Below are 20,633 nucleotides of genomic sequence, written 5' to 3'. Positions count from 1 at the left end.
TCCATGGCTAGATTTGACAATATGTTTGTTGTAATGTTTATTTGTTTTCATGTCCAACAAGCTAATTTTCTTAATTGAGTGAGAGCTTGAGCAGATGCTATACCCGGAGCAAAAATACTGGCTAAAATAACTTCAGGAGGATCCCAGAGCATAACAATATCGGAGCACTCTGGGCCCAGTTGTGTGGTGGCTCTTTTACGGCGTATATGAGTTTTATTGGCTTTAAGAACTGTCATTATGTCGGGTACAAACATTGTTAGCTGGCCTATATAGCAGGGTCCCCCCTCCGGGCTTCTGGGGATTCCCTGCCACGCCCTATCACCGCAGATCAAGAAATATCCATCAGGCAAATAGCCTGTATTGGACGTTACAATGGTTTTATGTGTGATGTTTTTGCAATAAGCGGTCTCATTATAGGGCCTATTTGAGGAAATATTTACTGAGTTATGTGGAAGCCCAAAAGGGTCCTTCCAAGAGTCAAAGTGAAAACAATATTGTGCAGGCGCAGAACCAAGCAGGTGAAATTCTTGGATTTCAGAGACATTTTTTCTTATATTGAGCTGAAAGGTAAAATTGGCTGGAACGCCTATCAAACAGGTTCTAAAGGGGTCAGAAGCTTTAGCAAGAGCAAGGCATAAACTACTTTGGTTAACTTTTTCAGCCCAAGTGACCCACATGTTTTTTCGTTCCTCTATTTTGTTTAGAGTGTCCCAAGGTCCTGTATTGAGGCCGAAAACGGCGACAAATACGATCCCAATCTTCAGGTTTAACTTGCCACAAAAGCGGAATACCCACATCTTTACCGCACTTAATCTCTAGAGACACTGTGGCTAGTGCAGTTTGAATCTGGGAGAGAATCTCCTGAACCCGATATTTCAAATATCGTTGTTCCAGATCTTCCCGGTTCTCGACTAATAGATACGTTAAGGGTAGATTTATGGGAGGAGTTATACCTGCCTCCGCCAGCAGTGCTCTATAAGGATTATAATTATGATGGGGATTCCAGGTACAATTTACACAAGCACCATGTGCCTGTAATTGGCTTTGGGACACCCAAACCTTTTGGTGACAATTTCCACACTTAATTTTGATCCAAGCTCTATGATAATCTTGTAAACACGCTAAACAATGACAAGTAGGAGACAAAATCCGATCAAATGTTCTCATAAGTTCCCAAAACAAATGGAGTTCTGCCTCTTCTTGAGTCGAATAAGAAAAGCGAATCCCAAAACGTCTTTCAAGCGGTTCCAGCAATGGGCGAAGGATCAGCTGCAGACGATGACGACGACGGAGTTCTGGGCTGTTCATTCGATTGAGCAGCTCGAGTCCAGCGAGCAGGGATCCACTTGGGTCCAAACACCAGGGGCCTGACAGTCGCGACGAATGTGGCCTAATTTTCCGCATCGAAAACACTTCATTCGGGAGGCTGGAGCTGCTGGACGAGTCTGCGCAACTGCCGCCTGAAGAGGTGCAAGGGCTGCCAAAACTTGGCTTTGAACTTTAGATTGGGCGTTAAGGCCTTCACCAATTTTGTTAAGGGCTTCCACTACAAAAATTTGACTGCTTAAGGGGAGAGTATTTGCTTTATCTAAGAGGTCTTGAATTACCCAGTTGCCAGGAGCGGTAGCGATAAGGGAGCGTGTGACTTGATTACCATTTTGTATAACACACTGCTTTAGGAGTGCGTCCTGCATGTGCTCCGCAACACCAGCTTTAGAAAGGGCTTGCATCAATTTGTCAATGAATGACCCAAGGGGTTCCTCTCGGCCTTGTTTAATGTTCATATACATAGGGGGCCCCCCCGGCTCCCGAATTTTGTCCATTGCTTTTTTTTTTTTTTTTTTTTTTTTTTTTTTTTTTTTTGCCACCCGCATGACCTCTCTTAATTTTTCTACTCCTATACCAGCCTGGGCATCTGTTCGAGTATAATCACCGTTTCCTAGTAATTCATTCATTGTAATTCCAAAAAGGGGGTCTCCTTGGGCACGAGGTAATGCTACTGAAGCAGCCGCTTCCTCCCCCCACCTTGCATCAAATGTAAGTTTCTGATGAGGGGTATAAATTAAACGAGCAATACCCTTGATGTCTACAGGCAGGAGAATCATTGAATTAAATAAGTAATCAAGCATCTGCTTGGCCGGTTCACTAGTAACCCCAAATTGAGAGACTGTAGCTCGGAGTTGTGCCAATATTTTCCAATCCATTTGAGTGATATCTACCCTATGACCGCCGCCTGGTCGAGGGTGAAAAATAACAGGAAAGGCCATAGAAGTAGCAACATGGTCTTGTGCCGCGTCGGTCTTGTGCCGCGTCGGCAAGGACCCTATCTCCGTTTTCGACTCCGTGGCGTGCCAGAGCAGCCCAAACTTCCCGTCTCTGACTTGCCATAGCCTCCGCGAGGTCCGAAAGGGCTCCGGGGAACGGCTCCGTGGCATTAAGAGACAAAGGAAGGGAGTTTGAGACTCAGATGGTCCGTTTTCCATAATAGAGGCAGACGGGGGAGAGGGAAGAGGGGGAGGAGGAGGGGGGGGGTATCCGAGGGGGGAGGGGGAGGAGGAGGAGGGGGGGTTATCTCGACTGTCGAAACGGTCGGCGGATTAGGGGCAGAAGGATCATAGTGACGATTTTGATTATGTGCCAAACGGGCACTTTCGGCCGCACGTTTTTCTGCCTGTACCATCAAGAGTTCGTTATGTATCAAGCGCCATAATTTGGAAAATTTTTTAGCAATTTTATCATCGTCTAACGTAAGATCCCATAATTTATCGCCGTAGCGGCGCCATTCCGATAATTGGTGAATAGAGTGGGGATCACTAAAAATACCGAGAGACCTAGCATGGGAAAGAAGGGCAGGGAGGTCCTTATCAAAATCTAAGCCTTTTACCCCCCGACGACGGAGGAAGGCAGTAAAAAGATCATACGCCGCTTGCCTGTCCATATTTACCGGATCCGTTGCACCCTCCAGGCGTCGGCAGCGCGTAGCAGCAGAGCCTGCCGATGCAGCACTCTGGGCCAAAGCAGGAGACGAGCAGCCCACCGATGTAGCACTCCCGTTCTGCAGAAGCCGTCTTTAAATCGAGACCTGCACCCAACGCAACTCCTTCAGGCAAAGGGAAGTGTCCCTGTTCGGGCGCCAGTTGTTGGAGTCGCGGGAGACAAGCCTCATGCTCTCATGGTCAGCAAGCCTCGTTTATTTAGCAAGACACATCCACTTTTATAGCTTGCAGGGTTAGTTACATTGTCTGATAAGATACAGCAAAATCATTGGTCAGCCTGTGTCGACGCAGGGGTCTCCAGGTAACTGTGACCACTTCTTGTTTCAACATGTTTCAACATGTCCCAACTTGCCCAAGCAAGACCATTGTGCTATTCCAGCAAGATACCGTTGCTCTTATCTCAGCAAGATGCATATCCTGTTTCTTAAGCAAATCAGGGTAAACATTAACCACGAGATTGCTGTGCCCTGGAGGCCTACATTTCCACCAGCTGCACGGTATCATGCCCTTTGTTACTTAGCCATTCAGTTGTTAAGCTCTCTACACTAAACAACCTGCTGTGCAGAGCTTGAGCTGGGCACAGACATAGCCTGAGGTCTTGCAGGAGTCTGAAACACTTAGGAGCATCTACCGGTGATAACACACCCACAGTGGGAAGGAGAACGTCTCTTTCACAGAGATGCATGTTAATCTCTAGCTCGGCTTAAACACATCCCAGCTGCTAGGAACAGCTGTGAAAGGTATTTTTTCCTTTGCTATTTTCAAGTGTGAAGCGTTCCTCCTCTTCACCGTCCCCTCGTGAAGGGGGGGAAGAAAAGCGTCGGATAAAAGCCTTGCTCCAGGGCAAGAAAAGATCCGAACTGCAGCTTTGCATAAATCTGTCACTTTGATTCCCCTGAGAACAACTGCAAACTTGAAAAATGGCTTGGTAAAGCAGGCACAGGTGTTAACTCCTCTTTATTTAATGGGTAAAAAACACAAGAAGAAAAAAGTTGCTGCAAACAGCCCCCTTTCACTCAGCTTTGTGCTTCATTAGCTCTTCCAGGACTATCTCTGTGTCAATAAAGTCTTATTTCTAAACCAGAAAGGAAAAGGGAAAATTGTCCTGTATCAGTATCTGCTGCAAAATCTACATTAACCACCCTTTGCTGCTTCTGCTGCTTTATTCCCTCTCTACAACAATCTGAGGGGATTTTTTTGCTCTGTCCCTTTCACTTTAAATTGCTAATGAATTGAAGGCTTGCTGGCTTTGGCTCAGGGGTGGGAGGGCAGCCCCTGAGGATGCTCAGTGATGTCTTTCACCCCTGGGTCAGCTTTGTATCCTACATTAAACTTGGCTCTTTTACTTGAAACAAAGAAACACTGTTGTTACAAACACTTCTCAATCCATTCACTTCCATCCCCAAACGCTTAGGCAATAAGCGGCCAGACATTGCTGCAATGATCTTAGGTGGCGGTGGTGGCTGAGATCACTTTTGGTGGGGCCCATCACTGGAGATGCCCTGGTTACACCTCAGGAGGACTGACAGCAGCAGGGAAGCCTGGAGGCAAGGGCTGCCCTGAGATGGGTGTAAGGAAGGTGAGCCACCCACATCAGGGGCATGCAGGACCTCCCACACCGGCAGGGATACAGCACGGACAGCCCCTGCCCTGCCTGGGGCTCTGCTTGCCCCCAGCCACCCCATGCAGACCCCAGCTTGCTGCAGCTCCACACTCCTACCCTTGTCCCTTAATCATTCATGCTCTCACTAAGCAGGAGGGGTTTTAGTTAAGGCTCCATTGTAAAGAAGGAAATTGCTTTTGCCACTGCAGTCCCAAGGGCTGTGCATTTCTCAGGCAATTAGACCTTTATCAGGCTTTACCCTGCAGAGATAAGGTTTGCTGAATATGTCTTGGCTGACACAGACTGATGCAGACACGTATCTTCGGTAGTATAAGTTAAATGCTTTGAAGTCCTCTTTTTTTCAGTCTTTGTTCTAAGTTCATTGATGAAACTACATTTGCAGTAAATAAAGTGAAATAATTAGGATGCTGTTGGGCACCACCAGTCACAGTGTCTAAGCCTGGCAAGCTGCTCTTTCCAGGCTTGATGGACTTGGTGACCACTTCTCTCCTGTGACTGTTTTGGGAGCACAACCTGATGGGACAGGAGAGCCCAATGGACCGTTCACCACTTTCTTACCCTGAACCACCCCAAGACTCACAGTGCTGAGCCTGGAGACCCAGCTCTCACTCTGACATCCTGCCCACACCAGGACAGAAACACTGAATTGCTGAAGCACAGAATGGTTGAGGTTGAAAGGGCCAACTGGAAGTCACCCAGTCTGCCTGCTCAAGCAGGATCACCTACAGCATTGCTTAGGATTGTGTTCAGGCAGCTCTTAAACACTTCCAGGAAAGGAGACTCCACAACCTCTCTGGGCAACCTATTCCAATGCTCAGCTGCCCTCAAGGTAAGTAAGCTCTTCCTCATGTTCAGTTGGAAAACAGTTTTAATCCTATTTAACTATAACCTGACAGGACATGGAAACTAGTTTACCCGCCAAGGCAGTTTTGCATTTCAGTGCTGTGCCGCTTGTGTTGGAAGCCAAATTAATAAGAAGGTTTGGCTAAGTTCTGCATAGGCTGAAACATGACTTTTGGCTCAGCTTCTGTCTGACAAAGGGCAAGATTTCAGCATCCCTATCAGCAGCTTTGCTTCTGGGGCTGCCATTCCCATCCCAGCAAACAAGCCATGGGTGGCTTGACTCCAGATTGAGGATACCTGTGGGTCTTGTGAGTTGTGGCAGGAGGGTTACACGGGGTTGGGTTTAAAGAAATGAAACGTCAGAATTCATGACAATTTGCAGCCTATGCGATTAATTGGTAATGACAGAGCTAGAATGAATTCCACCACCATAATGCATGGCTGTGCCTGGGGACATGCAGCAGTTCAAGCTAATGCACAGCTCTGCCTGTTGCATGATGATTGATGGATCACACTGAATCATACCAACAGTTGCGCTGGATTGTGCTTGGATAATCTACCAGCCCTCACTGAAATCAGCAGGAGGCTGAAACTGAGGTTTTCCATGAGTTGGGTTAGTTGTTGAAACCCAACATTATTTGAGGTCACCTCTCTTACATTCTGCCGCTGAGATCCAAGAAATTTACTGTGGACAAGAGCTATCATACATAGATATGATGAATACATGATATGATTAATACTCCACAGTTCAGATCAGAGTTCAGATCTCTCTTTAGCAAAAGATCTTTTTCTATCCATTAGCCAGAACTGCTAGAAGACAATTTCCTGAGAGGAGTCGTTGGTTCTTAAATCACTTTCCTCTTGGTTCACCTTTCCTTAAAGGCATTTGAGAAAGTGAGGAGTCCTTCGTGGACTGGAAATTGCAGAATGTTGCAGTAGAAATGCACTGGAAGACAGTAAAACCAAGCTGGCCCAGCTGGGCCTTGGAATTAAGACACCAGAGTGTAATTCCATTTTCTGCCACTGACCTCCTGTGACACTCGGGGCTTAAAATCCTTAAAAACATGAGTCCCATTGTATCCCAAACTCCCACGTGTAACTAGGGATAACAGCATTTTCTTTGATCACAGTGGTGTGGTGAAGCAGAGATCCTGGAGTATCACAGTACTACAGTAATGGGGACTACATGAGTAACGCTCACATTGTAGGAAAGACTATGAACAAAGAATTTATAACTAGCAAATAGAGGTAAAGAAATACAGCAGTGAAGTGTTCAGAGCTGCTAACTGCGTGTTTAAAGGTTTGGGGAAGTGCCTAGAGCTGCAAGGAGGTGCCAGAGAAATTAATTATTATAATAAAACCTCTGGGAAGAGGTGGAAATGCTGGAATGATCAAATCGTGCAATTACGAGGAACATTTTATGTCTTTTTGCTAACACAGAGCTGCAAGGAATGTGAGTGTTGCCTCCGGAAATGTTAGGGGCCAGGATGTCATTCTTTAAGAAACAGAACAGATAAGAACTGAAAAAGGGAAAAAAAAAAGGGGGGGAAGAAAGAATATAAAAGCCAAACCTAACAAATGCCTCACAGGTCACAAAGCAGCCAGAGCTTTGAAAGGTGGCCAGGGGAAATCCCCTGGGAAGCTTCCCTTTGCTCAGGTAGGAGTTCCTCCTCTCTAACCTTTGTTTGGGATCAGCTGAATCATGTTATATGGTCTTATTTTTCACCCCAGCCATACACCTCCAGTCTGCAAGCACCTGAGTGGAATATCAGGGACAAAAAAGCCTCTACTCTTCTGTTCTTTCCTCTGGTCCTCATGTTCATTGTTGGAGCTTCTTTTCCACCCTCTGCTGGAGCCTCTTGCGTCTCAGAGGGTGATGGACAATGCCCATGAGACCAGAATTGCTTTCTGTAGTGGAGAGCCATGCAATTACTCTTTCACGGACATATTTAAAGGCAATATTTGGCAAACTGCTCCTCATTGTAAAAACCCAAACTTGTTCATGAAATCCCAGCCCTGATGGCAAGTTGGCAGCACAATTACTTAAACTCTCTGTATAGAAACTCCAGGTCACTGGTGACTGTTTAAGGCTGTGCTATTTCAAGATGAATTAATTGCCTCCTGGGTTTCCCCTGGCTCTGCAGGGCTGTTCCTGGATTCACACATGCTGTCAGCTGCTGCATAGAGAGCCAGTGAGGAAAGACAGGGCCAGGAGAGAAGATACAGATGGGCCCTGTGCAGCAAAGCTTTTGATGGCTTCTGAACATCACGATCTCTTCGCGTTGCAACTCTTGTTGTGCTGCAGGCCATTAAAAGCCATGAAAATGAAGGCTTTGATCTTACTCTGCTGTTTGGGAGAAAGGCTGCAAACTCCACCCTGCTGAAATGCAGCCTTAGCTGAGCCTGCTGGAAACTGACTCTTATAGTCTTCATCCAAACTACAAACTGGGTCTACAACTGCAGCTTGTGTTTTCCCTTTAAAAGAAGCTTTGATACACAGTGGTGGGATTCCTGCATACCCCATTGCAGAGGTTTTCTTGATCCTCTTGTAGAAATGACAGGTAATTCTTTTTCCTTATAGAAATAGCACACAATTCTTAATGGAATAATTGCCTTTGTGCATTACATGGCTTGTTCACAACATAGCAACCAAAAGCGCTGATGCAATGAGTGTTCAGCATCATCCCAGAGCACTGTCCTGGTGGATGCTCCCATCCCTTGGCAGTATTTAAACATCTTTCAATGAGGCTGTCTGCCTCCTCATACTATTTAGTATTCAGAGCACTCTGCAGAAGGATCCTTGGAGACCCCCTGAAGGAAAGGAAATCTTTACATTGCATTTTGTGTCTGTTGGCTCCACAGTGATGCTATCATGTATCTCCTGGATTGCTGACATTTTGGCATTAATCCTCACTGGATTTCTTTGCTGGCTATATCCTGATGTCTCAGATATGATTTATGCCTTTACAGAGAAGTCTATCAGTAGGCAGTTTACCCCCTTAAAACATTACTACCCCTCAGAGAAGCCCTCTGTTCTCAATATTTATACATGGGTTTGATATAGAGATTCCCAAACCCAGTCCTTTCAAAGAATACACCAACTTCCATCTGCAAACAGCAAAAGCCACCGGGGCGATATGACAATCTGACATGCCATCCTACTGTACCCCTTCCCAATGGTTTACTGGGAGTAAGAGACCCTATCCCTTAACCACTGTGTGATTTCACCAAGGGTATTAGAAGTTTATTGCAGTCTTCTCCACAGACAACAGCATTTCAGCAAGGGGATGCTGTAGAACATCATATTCTAGTTTCAAGAGTATCCAAATGCCCTTCAGAAATGCCTCCAGCAGTGTGTTTATTGCTTTTCTTTTTTTCACTCCCTAAGTTAAAAGCTGTTCTTTGTCAGGCTGTTTTCTTCTTCATGTACTTTATATGATCAGCTCTCAATAAGTGCATCATTTAAGCTTTAGGATGAAACCTGGAAATAGCACTCAGATCCCTGGAGAGTTCATTCCTACAAACAATGCTTTCAAACCATTCTGCCTGATTGCACCCCGATACTGAATGATTCAAGAGAGGAATCCTTATTCACTTCTGATGCTCTTTCAGTAAGAGCAATGATAGCATAGCACAGAGGGGGAGCAGGCTGTTTGGCTTTTCTTATTTATTTATTTGGGTGGTTTTATCCCATTTTCCACCCCTGTCTGCACCTAATTCTCAGCTATGTTAGCTCAAGCTAAGAAGTAACTACTCTGATTTCAAGGGAGATGGGGTTTACTCAGCTGGCTACCTGCTTTGTTCAATTATTAATGTTGGAGCACTATTGATTCCACCTCCCTGAGCTTAGTCACAAACAAGTGCTGAAAAATGGAAGTGGCAAGCAAAGGAACAACGAGAAAACAGCATCTGCTTCCAACATGGTTCAGTCACCTAAAATCCAAGTGGCCCGTGAATAACGTTACCCTGTGAAAAGTCATTCCCACAGAAGTTCTTTTTCCCTTCTCAAATTCCTCTAGTTACTTTCACTCAACATATTCTTACTTTCCCAGTTCAAGGATTAGGTGTTTTGGGGTAACGGCTTTGGGCAAATGGTACCTTTACATGAGCTGCCTGTAATCTAGGAAGCTCTTTAAGATTTGGTACATAGATATTGCACTGAAATCCTTACAGGAAAAACAACTTACAAAACCAAAGTAATGCATTAGCCCAGCCCTCATTCTCAAACATGGTCTTCTCCCCTCAATCCCAAAATCTACTTTACTGGGTACAGTCTCAGGCAGTCCAAAATCTTAGATCACCACTTGCTTTCAAAGAATTGAGCAAAGCAAATACCTCTTAAGACGTTTACCTTCATGAGCTCTCCCCACCCCAGCCCTAAACCACCCCACAGCTTAGATATCCCACACAAAATCTTCCAGGACCCTAAAGTACCCTCCAACATGGTGTCTCTGCTCTGGGATACACTACTACTGCCCAAACCCACCATGTCCAGGTGGGACTCCAGCAGCAGCTGTGTTAGAGCTCAGCTTTGGCCTTGAGGAAGCCTTATCAATAGATTTGTACTAAAACCCCACCCAGAGCACAGCCTATAAACGAAAAGTGACCAGGCGAAGGAAAAAAATTTTTGCAGAAGTCAGAAGTGGCCATGTACAGATCAACAGGGTTTGACCATGATATCAGGGGGAGCCCAGATCCTCTAGTGATGCACTGCAGAAAACACCGCAAGTAGAAGCAATCCCTTAAACAGAAACCCTGGCGGCAATGGTGCCAGGTCTTAGTGATATTTGACCCTGGGCTTGATTCAGGTTTTGTCACAGGTCCCTTCCCTGGGGAACAGGCTTAACCAAAGCAATGAGACCTGAGTATGAACTTTGTCATTTGAGCCCTATTCTGACATCGCCATGCTAATTAATGCATAATGTAAAAATAATATGTCAAGCCAACAATATCTTACGTGAGTATCCAAACCCTTCAGCAAGACCAGGTCCCCAAAAGTCATTACATTTCCTTCCCCTTTCAATGTCTCCTGCATAAATACCTCCTTTTAGTAGACAGAAACTATGATGTAATGCAATCAAATATAAGCCTGACTTTTCTTTCCCTGCAGTGCACAGTTGAGGCTAGGTACCCCTTTCTCCTTTGTATCCTCGTGCCCAATGGCCAGCCAGAAGTATTGAGCAGTGAGGGAGGAAGGAAAGAGATAAAAGAGATGTCTGCAAGTGAAACAGTGAATACCACAGGAGCGACCACAAAGAAGCTACCCGGGGTCCAGTTCAGGTCTGCATCGTGTCTTGTACAACTCTGTTCACCTCAGGGGAGCTGAGCAAATAGAAGTAAACCTCCTGTACACTATGTTCTCCAATAATCTACCCAAAGAAAACAGTATTTCTTTAGACAAGAAAGCAAGGGAACAAGTAAGTGAAGAAGAGGGGAGGAATAAAGCAAACACCAGCTTTAACCCAACCTATGGGTTAACAAGATCTTTTAATAGGTTGTTTCTCTGTTCTCACAGAACTCAGCATGTCTGGAAACACATTTTTTATAGCTGCCTTTTCATAACATCAGCTTGTTCTCATCTCTCTAACTAGCTCATTGCAGCTATGATAATAATTGATCAACTTGTAAACCTAATTATAAAGGCTGCTCCCTCATCTGCTTCGTTCCTTGGCTGGCTCTCACTTTTGAAAGCAGCAGGGATTTAGAGTGGTGGCTGTCTGTGGCATCCATCCCCTCCCTGGCTTGTCATTAACAGGGAAGCACAGTCTGGCTCCAGTGGAGCGGCTGAGGATGTCTGGTTACTGAGCCTCCAGCCATTAACCCTACCTGGATCTGGTCCTAGCTGAAAAGAGAATATCAGCATTGTGGAGGGACACAGAAAGGCTGGCAGAAGGGATAAAATGCCTCTGTCTTGTATTCTAGCATCTCACAGGCCTCATGGGTCACACTTGTGACCGAGATGCTGAACTGCACAGAAGTGGATGTCCTTCAAACAGCTCTCTGGTGCCTAGAGCACCTGATGGCCAAAGATAGATAGACAATATATTAAATAGGAGATACCTGAGATCTCTGTAGCATCCACAGGCTATCCCTTGAGAAATCTAGTCTGAATCACCCCCAGCAGGGTTGACAGGGAGAAAAGGATTCAGCAAAGAATCTGACATGCATGTATCAGCCTGCCTCTCACCAGGAAGCTGGACCTGCTTTCTGTGTGCACCAATGTTTCTCCTTTCAATATCCAGGTACATCCTTCTGTGGAGAAAATAAATGGTTGCTGTGCTGTCTGGCTGTGATATGAGGAACTTACATGATGCCAAAGCCACTTTTTATCTCATTGGAAATACTGACATAGGTTGGGAATTACATATTGTAAGTATTGGGAAATTATGTTTTCTCAGTGAAGAGAGCATTGGGACAAGAAAGGAATGCTTTGCCATTTCTCTGCAGCACTGTGCTTCAGCCCTCAGTGGGGAAACCTTGAAGTCACATAGCTCAGGAGCCAAGCTCAGGGATGAAAAGGAAATCCCATCTAAGGGTGCCATGGAATCATGGAAGACAAAGAGAAGACATTTGTTGTTCCATGACAATGTAGTCTCAGGTGTCAAGGCACCTCAACAAAGCAATTGAGGTAGCCCATGCTATGCCATAAGGCTCTGCACAGCTGGAGTTAGGAAATACTATTACAGCCACATTGTCATACACAAACCTTAAATTAAGATGGGAGAATTCATCATGCACACATGTACCTAAGAGAGATGAGCTACATGCCCAATGTCAACTGGCCTTGCAAGTAACAGGTACTTTAATTCAATTACCAGTCCCTGTGGATGAAAAACATGGCAATTGACTGACATAAAAATCCTTAACTTTCTAAGCCAGGATGTCGAAGGAGGGGATCCTTCTGCTCTCGTGAGATGTCACCTGGAGTGTTGTGTGCAGTTCTGGTGTCCCCAACATAAAAAGGACATGGAACTGTTGGAACAAGTCCAGAGGAGGGCCACGAGGATGATCAGGGGACTGGAGCACCTCCTGTATGAAGACAGGCTGGGAAAGTTTGGGCTGTTCAGCCTGGAGAAGAAAAGGCTGCGTGAAGACCTCAGAGTAGCCTTCCAGCCTCTGAAAGGGGGCTATAGGGATGCTGGGGAGGGACTGTTCATTAGGGACTGTAGTGATACGACAAGGGGTAACGGGTTAAAACTTACACAGGGGAAGTTTAGATTGGCTATAAGGAAGAAATCCTTTACTGTTAGGGTAGCGAGGCCCTGGAATGGGTTGCTCAGGGAAGATGTGAATGCTCCATCCCTGGTGGTGTTCAAGGCCAGGTAGGACAGAGCCTTGGGTGACATGGTTTAGTGTGAGGTGTCCCTGCCCATGGCAGGGGGGTTGGAACTGAATGATCTTAAGGTCCTCTGCAACCCTAACTGTTCAACGATTCTATGATTCTATGTCCCTCTAGAGCTGAGAAAAATATAGACATCATTGCCATGATAACGAGACTAATCTTTCTTTTCATGGACATGAGGTACCCAACTAAACAAGATATTAGTAGCAGTAATTACTTGACTTAAATAAACTAAGTGTACGTATTAAGTGTATTTCAGCTAAATGCACTGATTTTCAGTCATACCACTGGTGATAATAATAACAGTTAACAAATCAGAAGCATTGTTTCATGTCCTAAGTAGCTTTAGAAGCACTAAGGAATTACGGTTTTGTTAATAAAGAGTGGTGAATAAACACAAAGCACAGAAGGATTTTAAGAAGTTTGACTAAGCCGCACAAATTAATGGAAGATAAATGAGAACCCAGAGAAATCTGGTTTATATCAAAAATCCCTAAGGACAGTAATGTAACATGGTCTGGATGAAGTGAGATCAAAGTACCCCTTTCCAGAACTGAACAGATATGCCCACAACACAGAACTCACCACAACAGAGGTCCTTTTCTCGGGAATTTCAGGATAGGTATAGATGGTGATTCTGGCAAAGGTGCCAAGAAGCAGATCCTACAGATAAGGATAAAACTAGGATGAGAGAAAACTGCAAGAAGATGGTCAAGACACAAATATCCAGGTATATTAGGATATTGTCTTTCTCCATTCTTCTACTTTTATGGAGGTACTTGAAATTGCAATGAATAAATAACCCCTGCTGCCTCAGAAGGGGAAATCTGTGATCAAAGAGATCTTTTCAGGTGTCATTAAAATTAAGGCACTAAATTTATGCTTGTACTGAAATACATAAGCAGCTATTTATCCAGCTCTAGGCATTTTATTTGTTAGTTGTTGGCAATGTTAGAGTCTAAGCCCCTGTTTAGGCTTTGCTCAGGAGCAGCACTACCTTTGATGCAATCATCAGTGACGAGTGTTGTATCTGACAGCGCAAACACCAACTTCACTCAAAAAGCGCTGAGCGCCCTCAGCTGTCTGAAAAGCAGTTTGTTTTCCACCAAAATGTCAAGTCTGTGTTTACTGCCTTGAATAGCCTCAGAAAAAAACCTTCTTTTTCTTGCAAACCAGATTCTTTCCAGTATCCACCACCCTTCCAGTGCAATGGCAGGCTCTGGATTTCTGGCCTGTTTTGCAGAGGATGACTGCTGTTTTGCCCCTGTTGTGCCCAGGAGGCAGTGCAGAAGCACTGAGCAGCCAGGGCTGGCACCCCTCTGGGATCTAGGAGTCACTGAGAGCTGAGTACCCCTCTGTGGTCTGCAGAGCAGATGTCCATTGAAGGCCTCTCACTCTACATCTCTGTGATGGTAGCATCCTTTCTTGATCCCATGAGCTCTCTCTGCCTTTGGATTTGAGGTTCTCAAACACACTGTAGCTTCATGCAGAGTTTATGCTGGCACAAGCTAGCATAGAAAGAATCAGCCCTTCTATCCAGGAATCACAGAGTGGGTTGTGTTGGAAGGGGCCTTTGAAGATTAACTAGTCCAATCTCCCTGCCTTAGGCAGGGACACCTTCCACTACACTGGGTTGCTCCAAGCCCCGTCCAACCTGGCTTTGAACACTGCCAGAGATGGGGTAGCTGCACTTCTGTAGACAAACTGTTCCAGGGCCTCCCCACCCTCACAGTGAATAATTTCTTCCTTATAGCCAATCTAAACCTACACTCTTTCAGTTTAATACACTTACCCCTTGTCCTATCATTACAGGTCCTGGTAAAAAGCACCTCTCCATCCTTCTTACAACCCCCGCTTTAGGCACTGGGAACTGCTCTAAGGTCTCCCCGGAACTTTCTCTTCTCCAAGCTGAATAAGCCCAGCTCTCTCAGCTGTTCCTCATTGTAAAGGTGCTCCAGCCCTCTGATATCATGACCCTCCTCTGGACCAGTCCAACTGGTCCTAAAGCCTTTCACAGTCTTCCAGTTGTGCGAGCATGTGGTTAGCCAGCACAACGGAAACTGATCTAGGTAAAAACTGATCCAGGTTAAAATTTCTGCTCTGGTTTGCTCTGATCTGCATGTCCTCGCCTGCATTTCTTTCAATGGCACCGTTATCTTACACAAGCTTAAAATACCATATAAACTGCACTCCGCGCTTCCTTGCAGGAAGTCTATTCCCAAGTATGCCAGGGTATTCTTGCAGTCCTCACAGAAATAAGCCAAGACTGAAACACGTGATAAGTGATCAGACAAATACTTCAGTTTGAGATGTGCATGCAAGCCTCATTTCCACTCAGTAGCAGCCCCAGGATCTCAAAAGCAGGATGAGGATGTGATCCCATGCCCTCTGGGGGCAGTTGATGGCTCATGGCTTCTAGAGCCAGAAGATGCCCCAGATTACACCATGAGGGTGTTTCATTGGGAAACTCTGTACTATCACAACCTCCATAATGTTGCTGTTATTGTTCTCTTTGTGGCTTGTAACACCTGACATGGTCTTTGCTGCATCCTATCAAAAATGCCAGTGCAGCTCAATTCATGATGAATTCAGTACTTCCCTCCTCCAGATTGTGTAAAAAGGGAACTAGTGCTGAGTGCACTTACACAACCCACCAGAAGTGATATTTCCCATACTTAGTAGGAAAGCAGCTTGTGGAGTCAAAGAGGCCTTCAACCAAAAATCATAGCAAGATATTTGAGGTAAAAAACAAAATAAGAGGCATGTAAAACTAAAAATATTAGAAGGGGATTTTCAAAAGAATTTAAGTAGCAAAATTCATGAGGAATCCATTTGCCTCCAGGCTTTATTGAGAGTTATGCCTTTTAAAATAGTGTTATGCTTCTACCCAAGTGTTTTTGTTTTGACCATCTCCTTGCAGCCAGGAAGTAATGTTTCCTTTATGTTATAATGCACGATGGGAGCCTGGCTCATCTCTCCCCATGGCCCATATGGTGGCACAGAGCTGCAGACTCTGTTCCCTTCTAATGACGAACATGGGTGCATTTGAGGATAAAGAAAACTGTATTATCTGTGAGAGATTTTTGCCATGGTGATTTCAGAATAGAGGCTTCCTTGGCCCTGTTCTGGCTTAATTTCCTCTTGCAACTATATAGAAGCACTGCAGATCTCCCCTACAAGGAAACATTGAGGAGTCTCTTCTTCCAAGAGGAGTGTGCTGAGCTGGACAGACCACCGCTCTCCCTCAACAAGGTGGACTGTCATTGCTCCTTGGCTACCCAAGACTTCTTCATCTGCCCTGGAATCCTCATGCTTCATTCTCCTCTCTCCATGGTTCTCCAATTCCTTCTCAATAATTCCCTAAAATAGTCCCACTTTTACTTTTGACCATCCTTGGGCAAAAGTAAACCTCCCTTCCCTCAACTCCTAGCCCTGGGTCACATTTGCTCGTTGATCTGCCTGTGTTTTCCTGGCACAGCTGTACTTGGCAGCAGTGCCACATTCCAAGGGCTTCAGACATTTTCTCAGTCTGCTGCCTTCTTGGTCCAAATTTCACACTCAGAAAGAGCAAAAGAAAAGGGCAAAGATGCCAGTGTTTTTAAACAACTTGTGGTATTCTGGAACTCCCGACCTGTTTGACCAGCAAAGATCTGGAAAGAGAATTGGTGCCATCTGTTGGAAAGAGAAAACAAGGACAGTCGTCGGTTTTGGCTTTTAGCTTTTCTGCACATTTATCCATTTTATTTTTTCCTTCCCCTTTGTCATTAAGGGTATAAGTACAGAAAAAGCAGCACCTGCTGGCATGGCAACTCTTGAGTGTAACATATGCTTCCTGAGTGGACATCAGTGTCCTTTGAGTGGTCAAGAAAGGAGAAGACAGCCCAAACAGGAATCCTACAGTACCAGCAGTAGCAGCTATTCTGCAGTCGTAAGTCAATTCATCTCTTCTGAACTGCCAGAGACAGAATCACTAAACCACCAGACTTCTGGTTAATGTTTTTCTCTTCTTCCCAGAAAAGAAGTCTAAAGCATCTTACTGACAGGCATAAAAGCACTTTGTCATAGAATCATAGAATCACAGAATGGTTGGAGTTGGAATGGACCTTAAAGCTTATCCAGCTCCAACCCCCTGCCACAGGCAGGGACACCTTCCACTAGAGTGGGTTGCTCCAAGCCTCTGTGTCCAACCTGGTCTTGAACACTGCCAGTGATGGGGCAGCTACAGCTTCTGTGGGCACCCTGTGCCAGCGCCTCAGCACCTTCACAGAGAAGAACTTCCTAACGTCTAGTATAAATCATCAGGGCTCCCAACACAGGGCCATGTACCTAGAGGAAATAGTATAGGGTACTTTTCACAGCTGCTGCTCGTGCTAGACTGACAGTAAGTGGGGACATTTTTGCCAGTTTGACTCCAAACACTATGTTTATTAGAAAATAAAACATTACAGGTGATGGAATGAATTTGTTTCAAGAAAGAAATCAGAGCTCCTGGTGAGGAATTCTAGCTACTCAGCACAACCAAACTGCAACTCTTCTTCAGGAAGATAAAATTTGAAAAGAAAAATCATTTAATTACAATCTCCATACATAGAAGCAAGCTCCAAATTAGATCATCTAAAAGCTGCACTAGAGCTTCTTCATGTCATTGCACAGGCAGTTACATAATTGCAGATGTAAAATAAGTTATCTATTCAGCTGTACATTGGAGGGATAATGACACACCATATTAAACTGTGCAGTATAGGCCAAAACCAATTAGATACATTCCTTGGCACAACCTGTGCTTCACATATCATGCCCACAACAAGGTTATCAAATTGAAAACATGATCTTGGGCCACATTTTCTGCTACTTTATTTCTGTAATCTCTTGGCTTCCCGGACGTCACATCTGATAATTCCCCCTTTCAAGCTAATGACAGTATCAATAACAGTAGGTTCAATACTAGACTGATAATCAAAAATCCATGATGATCCCAGATTTAACATATCACACCATCTGTAAATGGCAGATAAACACTCAGATCATACATCTACTTTCCTGCTCTTTGTAGTTGTTTTACTGTAGATGATAATCTAAGACCTGACACTGTTTTATGTAAATTTTACCAACTAGCTCTGAGCGCTCTCCAGGCCATGGTAGCATTTAACTGTTGGAAGAAATTAATACATTTCATTATCTTCTCTCTAGGTTATGGTGACATTCATCACATAGTACTGCTGACTGCAGAAGTTGGATGCACTTCATAACATCCCCTCTCCCCCACTTAAGCCTGCAAAGAACATATCTTTATGGCGTTCTCAAATTACATATCAACTGGAAATTAAGCTTAATCAGCAAATTTGAAGCCACAGCCAACACTCCGGTATCCATGTTGGCAAGAAGCCTGGGTATTAATCAAGGGTAGTAGACCTTCCTCAGACCTGTAGATACCTCTGTGGAAAGAGCAGTCTCTTTAGGAACCTGAGCTGCTCAGAGGAAGCAATCCAGACTGGTGTGGTGTATATTCATAGTGTCCTGAGAGAGAAGTCAGTCTTTGGACTATATCTGTACAGTATCTACAGGATCCTGGCCAAAATCAGGAGTTTCCAGCAGCTACCGCAGCAACAGGCAGAAACAAGAGAGCAACGCTGAGACTAGAAAGACAGGAAGAACAGGGCCAACATAAGAGAATCAAAGGCAGCATGAGTTCCACATAATATAAGACAGATAGACAGATGGATAAAGCATAAGACCTGTGTGTATATACACAGAGATACACACAGAGAGAGGTCCTTCATATCAAAGCTTTCTGAAGTTCAAGCCTTTGTCCCAGCTTTGTTTGATTCTCAGGGTTCAGCTGCTGGACAACTGTAAAAACAGGATCCAAGCTGTTAGCCCACAGTGATGTGAAGATAATCCAGCGCAACTCGCCATCATTTCAGACTAAGCTAAGCTGCAGTATCTCACATTCACTAGGGAGTAAGGGTGTACATAAAGACTGTTTTCATGGCTCAGCTGCTGCAAGGGAATTTCTTAAGTAACTTGACTGAATCTGAGCCCTCAGACCTCAGTCTATTTTTGCAAACAAATGTTAGGGAGCAGCTTGGGGAAAGCTAGACACATTTATACCACTTACCTTCAAATATTTACCATCTGTGCAGTACAGCATAGATAGATGAGCTACTCATAACTCAGCTCAGCAGCTCAAACCACTCACCAGGAGAGTTAGAACAGAAGTCTCCTTCCTTCACTAAGCCAACACACTCCACCCCTACTTGGACAAACCAAAGTCAGCTCATGAGAGAAAAAAAAGGGATCTGAATAAATTAGGTGGGTCCAAACAATTTTCTCTGTTGTATTCCCACAGGGCTCATGTGTAACAAGAGTTTTGTGAGAACACTTTAATGTTCCTTAGATAGGAAGAATTTTTCCTTTCACATAAAATAATTGACTTGTCCCTTTTAGTTTTCAGTTATTTCTCTACTTCCCTGAGCTACAAGGATTTAATTTTTCTCTGGCTTTTAAAAAGCAAACTGTTCTATTCCAATTAGAATCAGATACATCAGTTTCGATTCCCTCCATTTTACAACAGCAACTAAGGACTGTTCTTGCGTTTGGATCTCTTCAAAGAACTGTGAGATACATAGAGCTTATTGGCAGTGAGGCAAACATCAAAATGCTGAACTGCTGCCCCAAAACTTGGATATTTACTGTCTAAATAAGATCTGTTCTCAAAAATTCATTCTGGGTACTTAAAGCAGATCTGGAATTATAGATACCAGAAGTGTAATAAAATAGCAAATATTTCTTTAACTTCCTCTGACAAGTAAAACTCAGTTCATCTTTGTTGCTCTTCTTTTGCCTGTGAAGCACATGCAGTTAGGTCCTGCAGTTTGCAAGAAGTGAGCTCAGAGCTCAAATAAAAAGCTGTGATGAGCTGCTATTATTCCTGTTCCTCACTCTCAGAGAAGCTCTTTTTATTGCCGTTCTAACTCCCATACACTCCTAACTAACACACTGGCCATAGATGCAGTGATGAGACACGACAGTAATTCAGAGATCACACTCCCTCAAGGAAAGATCTCAGTGTACCTACAAGGAGCCAGATTCCATTCGCTAGCAGTGTAAGCAGAAAGCACGCGGATTATCGGCTCAGCATGCATAAATATGTTATCAGACCTGTTGCCTACCAAACAGGTGGTTTCGTTTCTAGGGAGATTTGTAACCTGCACCTTCAGTTTGAATGCTGAAGTTTGTCTGCTGTGATAGGATTGCTCCCTGCTAGCATCTACTGTGCACCTCTCTTCTCTCCCTTGTGGCTGCAGTGCTTGGAGGGCAGCTGGGAATACCAGTCCTCAGAAAGGTACTATTTCATCAAAGAGCAGACAGTTTCATGTCACAGCAGCATCTTCAACTCAAAAGTGTTTACCTTCAAGCTGTGTAGTTGTTTAATGAAAGATTGGTATTTTCTACATGGGAAGCTGACATTTTAGCTAAACGGCACTTTTTCCACTGAAAAGGAACAAAAATATCATAGTTGGCCCTATTACTTAAGAACAGGTAAAATGAGGTACTTCCAGCCCAGCATCCTGCTGAACACAGTCACCAACCACTGGGACTGCCCAGCATGAGCTGCCCCAACTAACCCCATCCCTGGGAACCAGGCATTTAAAGACTTCCTGGGCCAGACACCACATCCAGCTCTATTGTTTGATAGGCATTAATGGGCTCCATCCCCATAGTGTGACAAACGCCATCCTAATGGATTTGATCCTGTGGCAATAATCACTAAAACATCATTATTGTTCAGCCTGGAGAAGGCTCTTGAGAAATCTTAGAGCAGCTT

The 20,633-nt window shown here is 44.5% G+C and overlaps 1 long non-coding RNA gene across 5 annotated transcripts in view; it reads left to right on the top strand.

Annotated features, from left to right (window-relative positions):
* Positions 1-19,600, top strand: part of LOC136008525 (uncharacterized) — a 32,722-nt gene extending 13,122 nt beyond the window's left edge. For 3 of the 5 annotated variants that reach the window (XR_010610128.1, XR_010610124.1, XR_010610122.1), the window contains 6 exons: positions 5,081-5,449; positions 7,608-8,024; positions 10,574-10,743; positions 11,706-11,832; positions 16,575-16,733; positions 17,996-19,600. This is a non-coding gene — a long non-coding RNA (uncharacterized LOC136008525). The remainder of the gene's footprint in view (positions 1-5,080; positions 5,450-7,607; positions 8,025-10,573; positions 10,744-11,705; positions 11,833-16,574; positions 16,734-17,995) is intronic. The other 2 variants (XR_010610123.1, XR_010610130.1) reach the window with 2 other exon arrangements.
* Positions 19,601-20,633: the final 1,033 nt, after the last annotated feature.

Source organism: Lathamus discolor, chromosome 1, assembly GCF_037157495.1.
Source record: "Lathamus discolor isolate bLatDis1 chromosome 1, bLatDis1.hap1, whole genome shotgun sequence".
NCBI lineage: Eukaryota > Metazoa > Chordata > Aves > Psittaciformes > Psittacidae > Lathamus > Lathamus discolor.
Note: the sequence above shows the minus strand (reverse complement) of the source record. Positions and strands in the feature narration are given on the sequence as shown.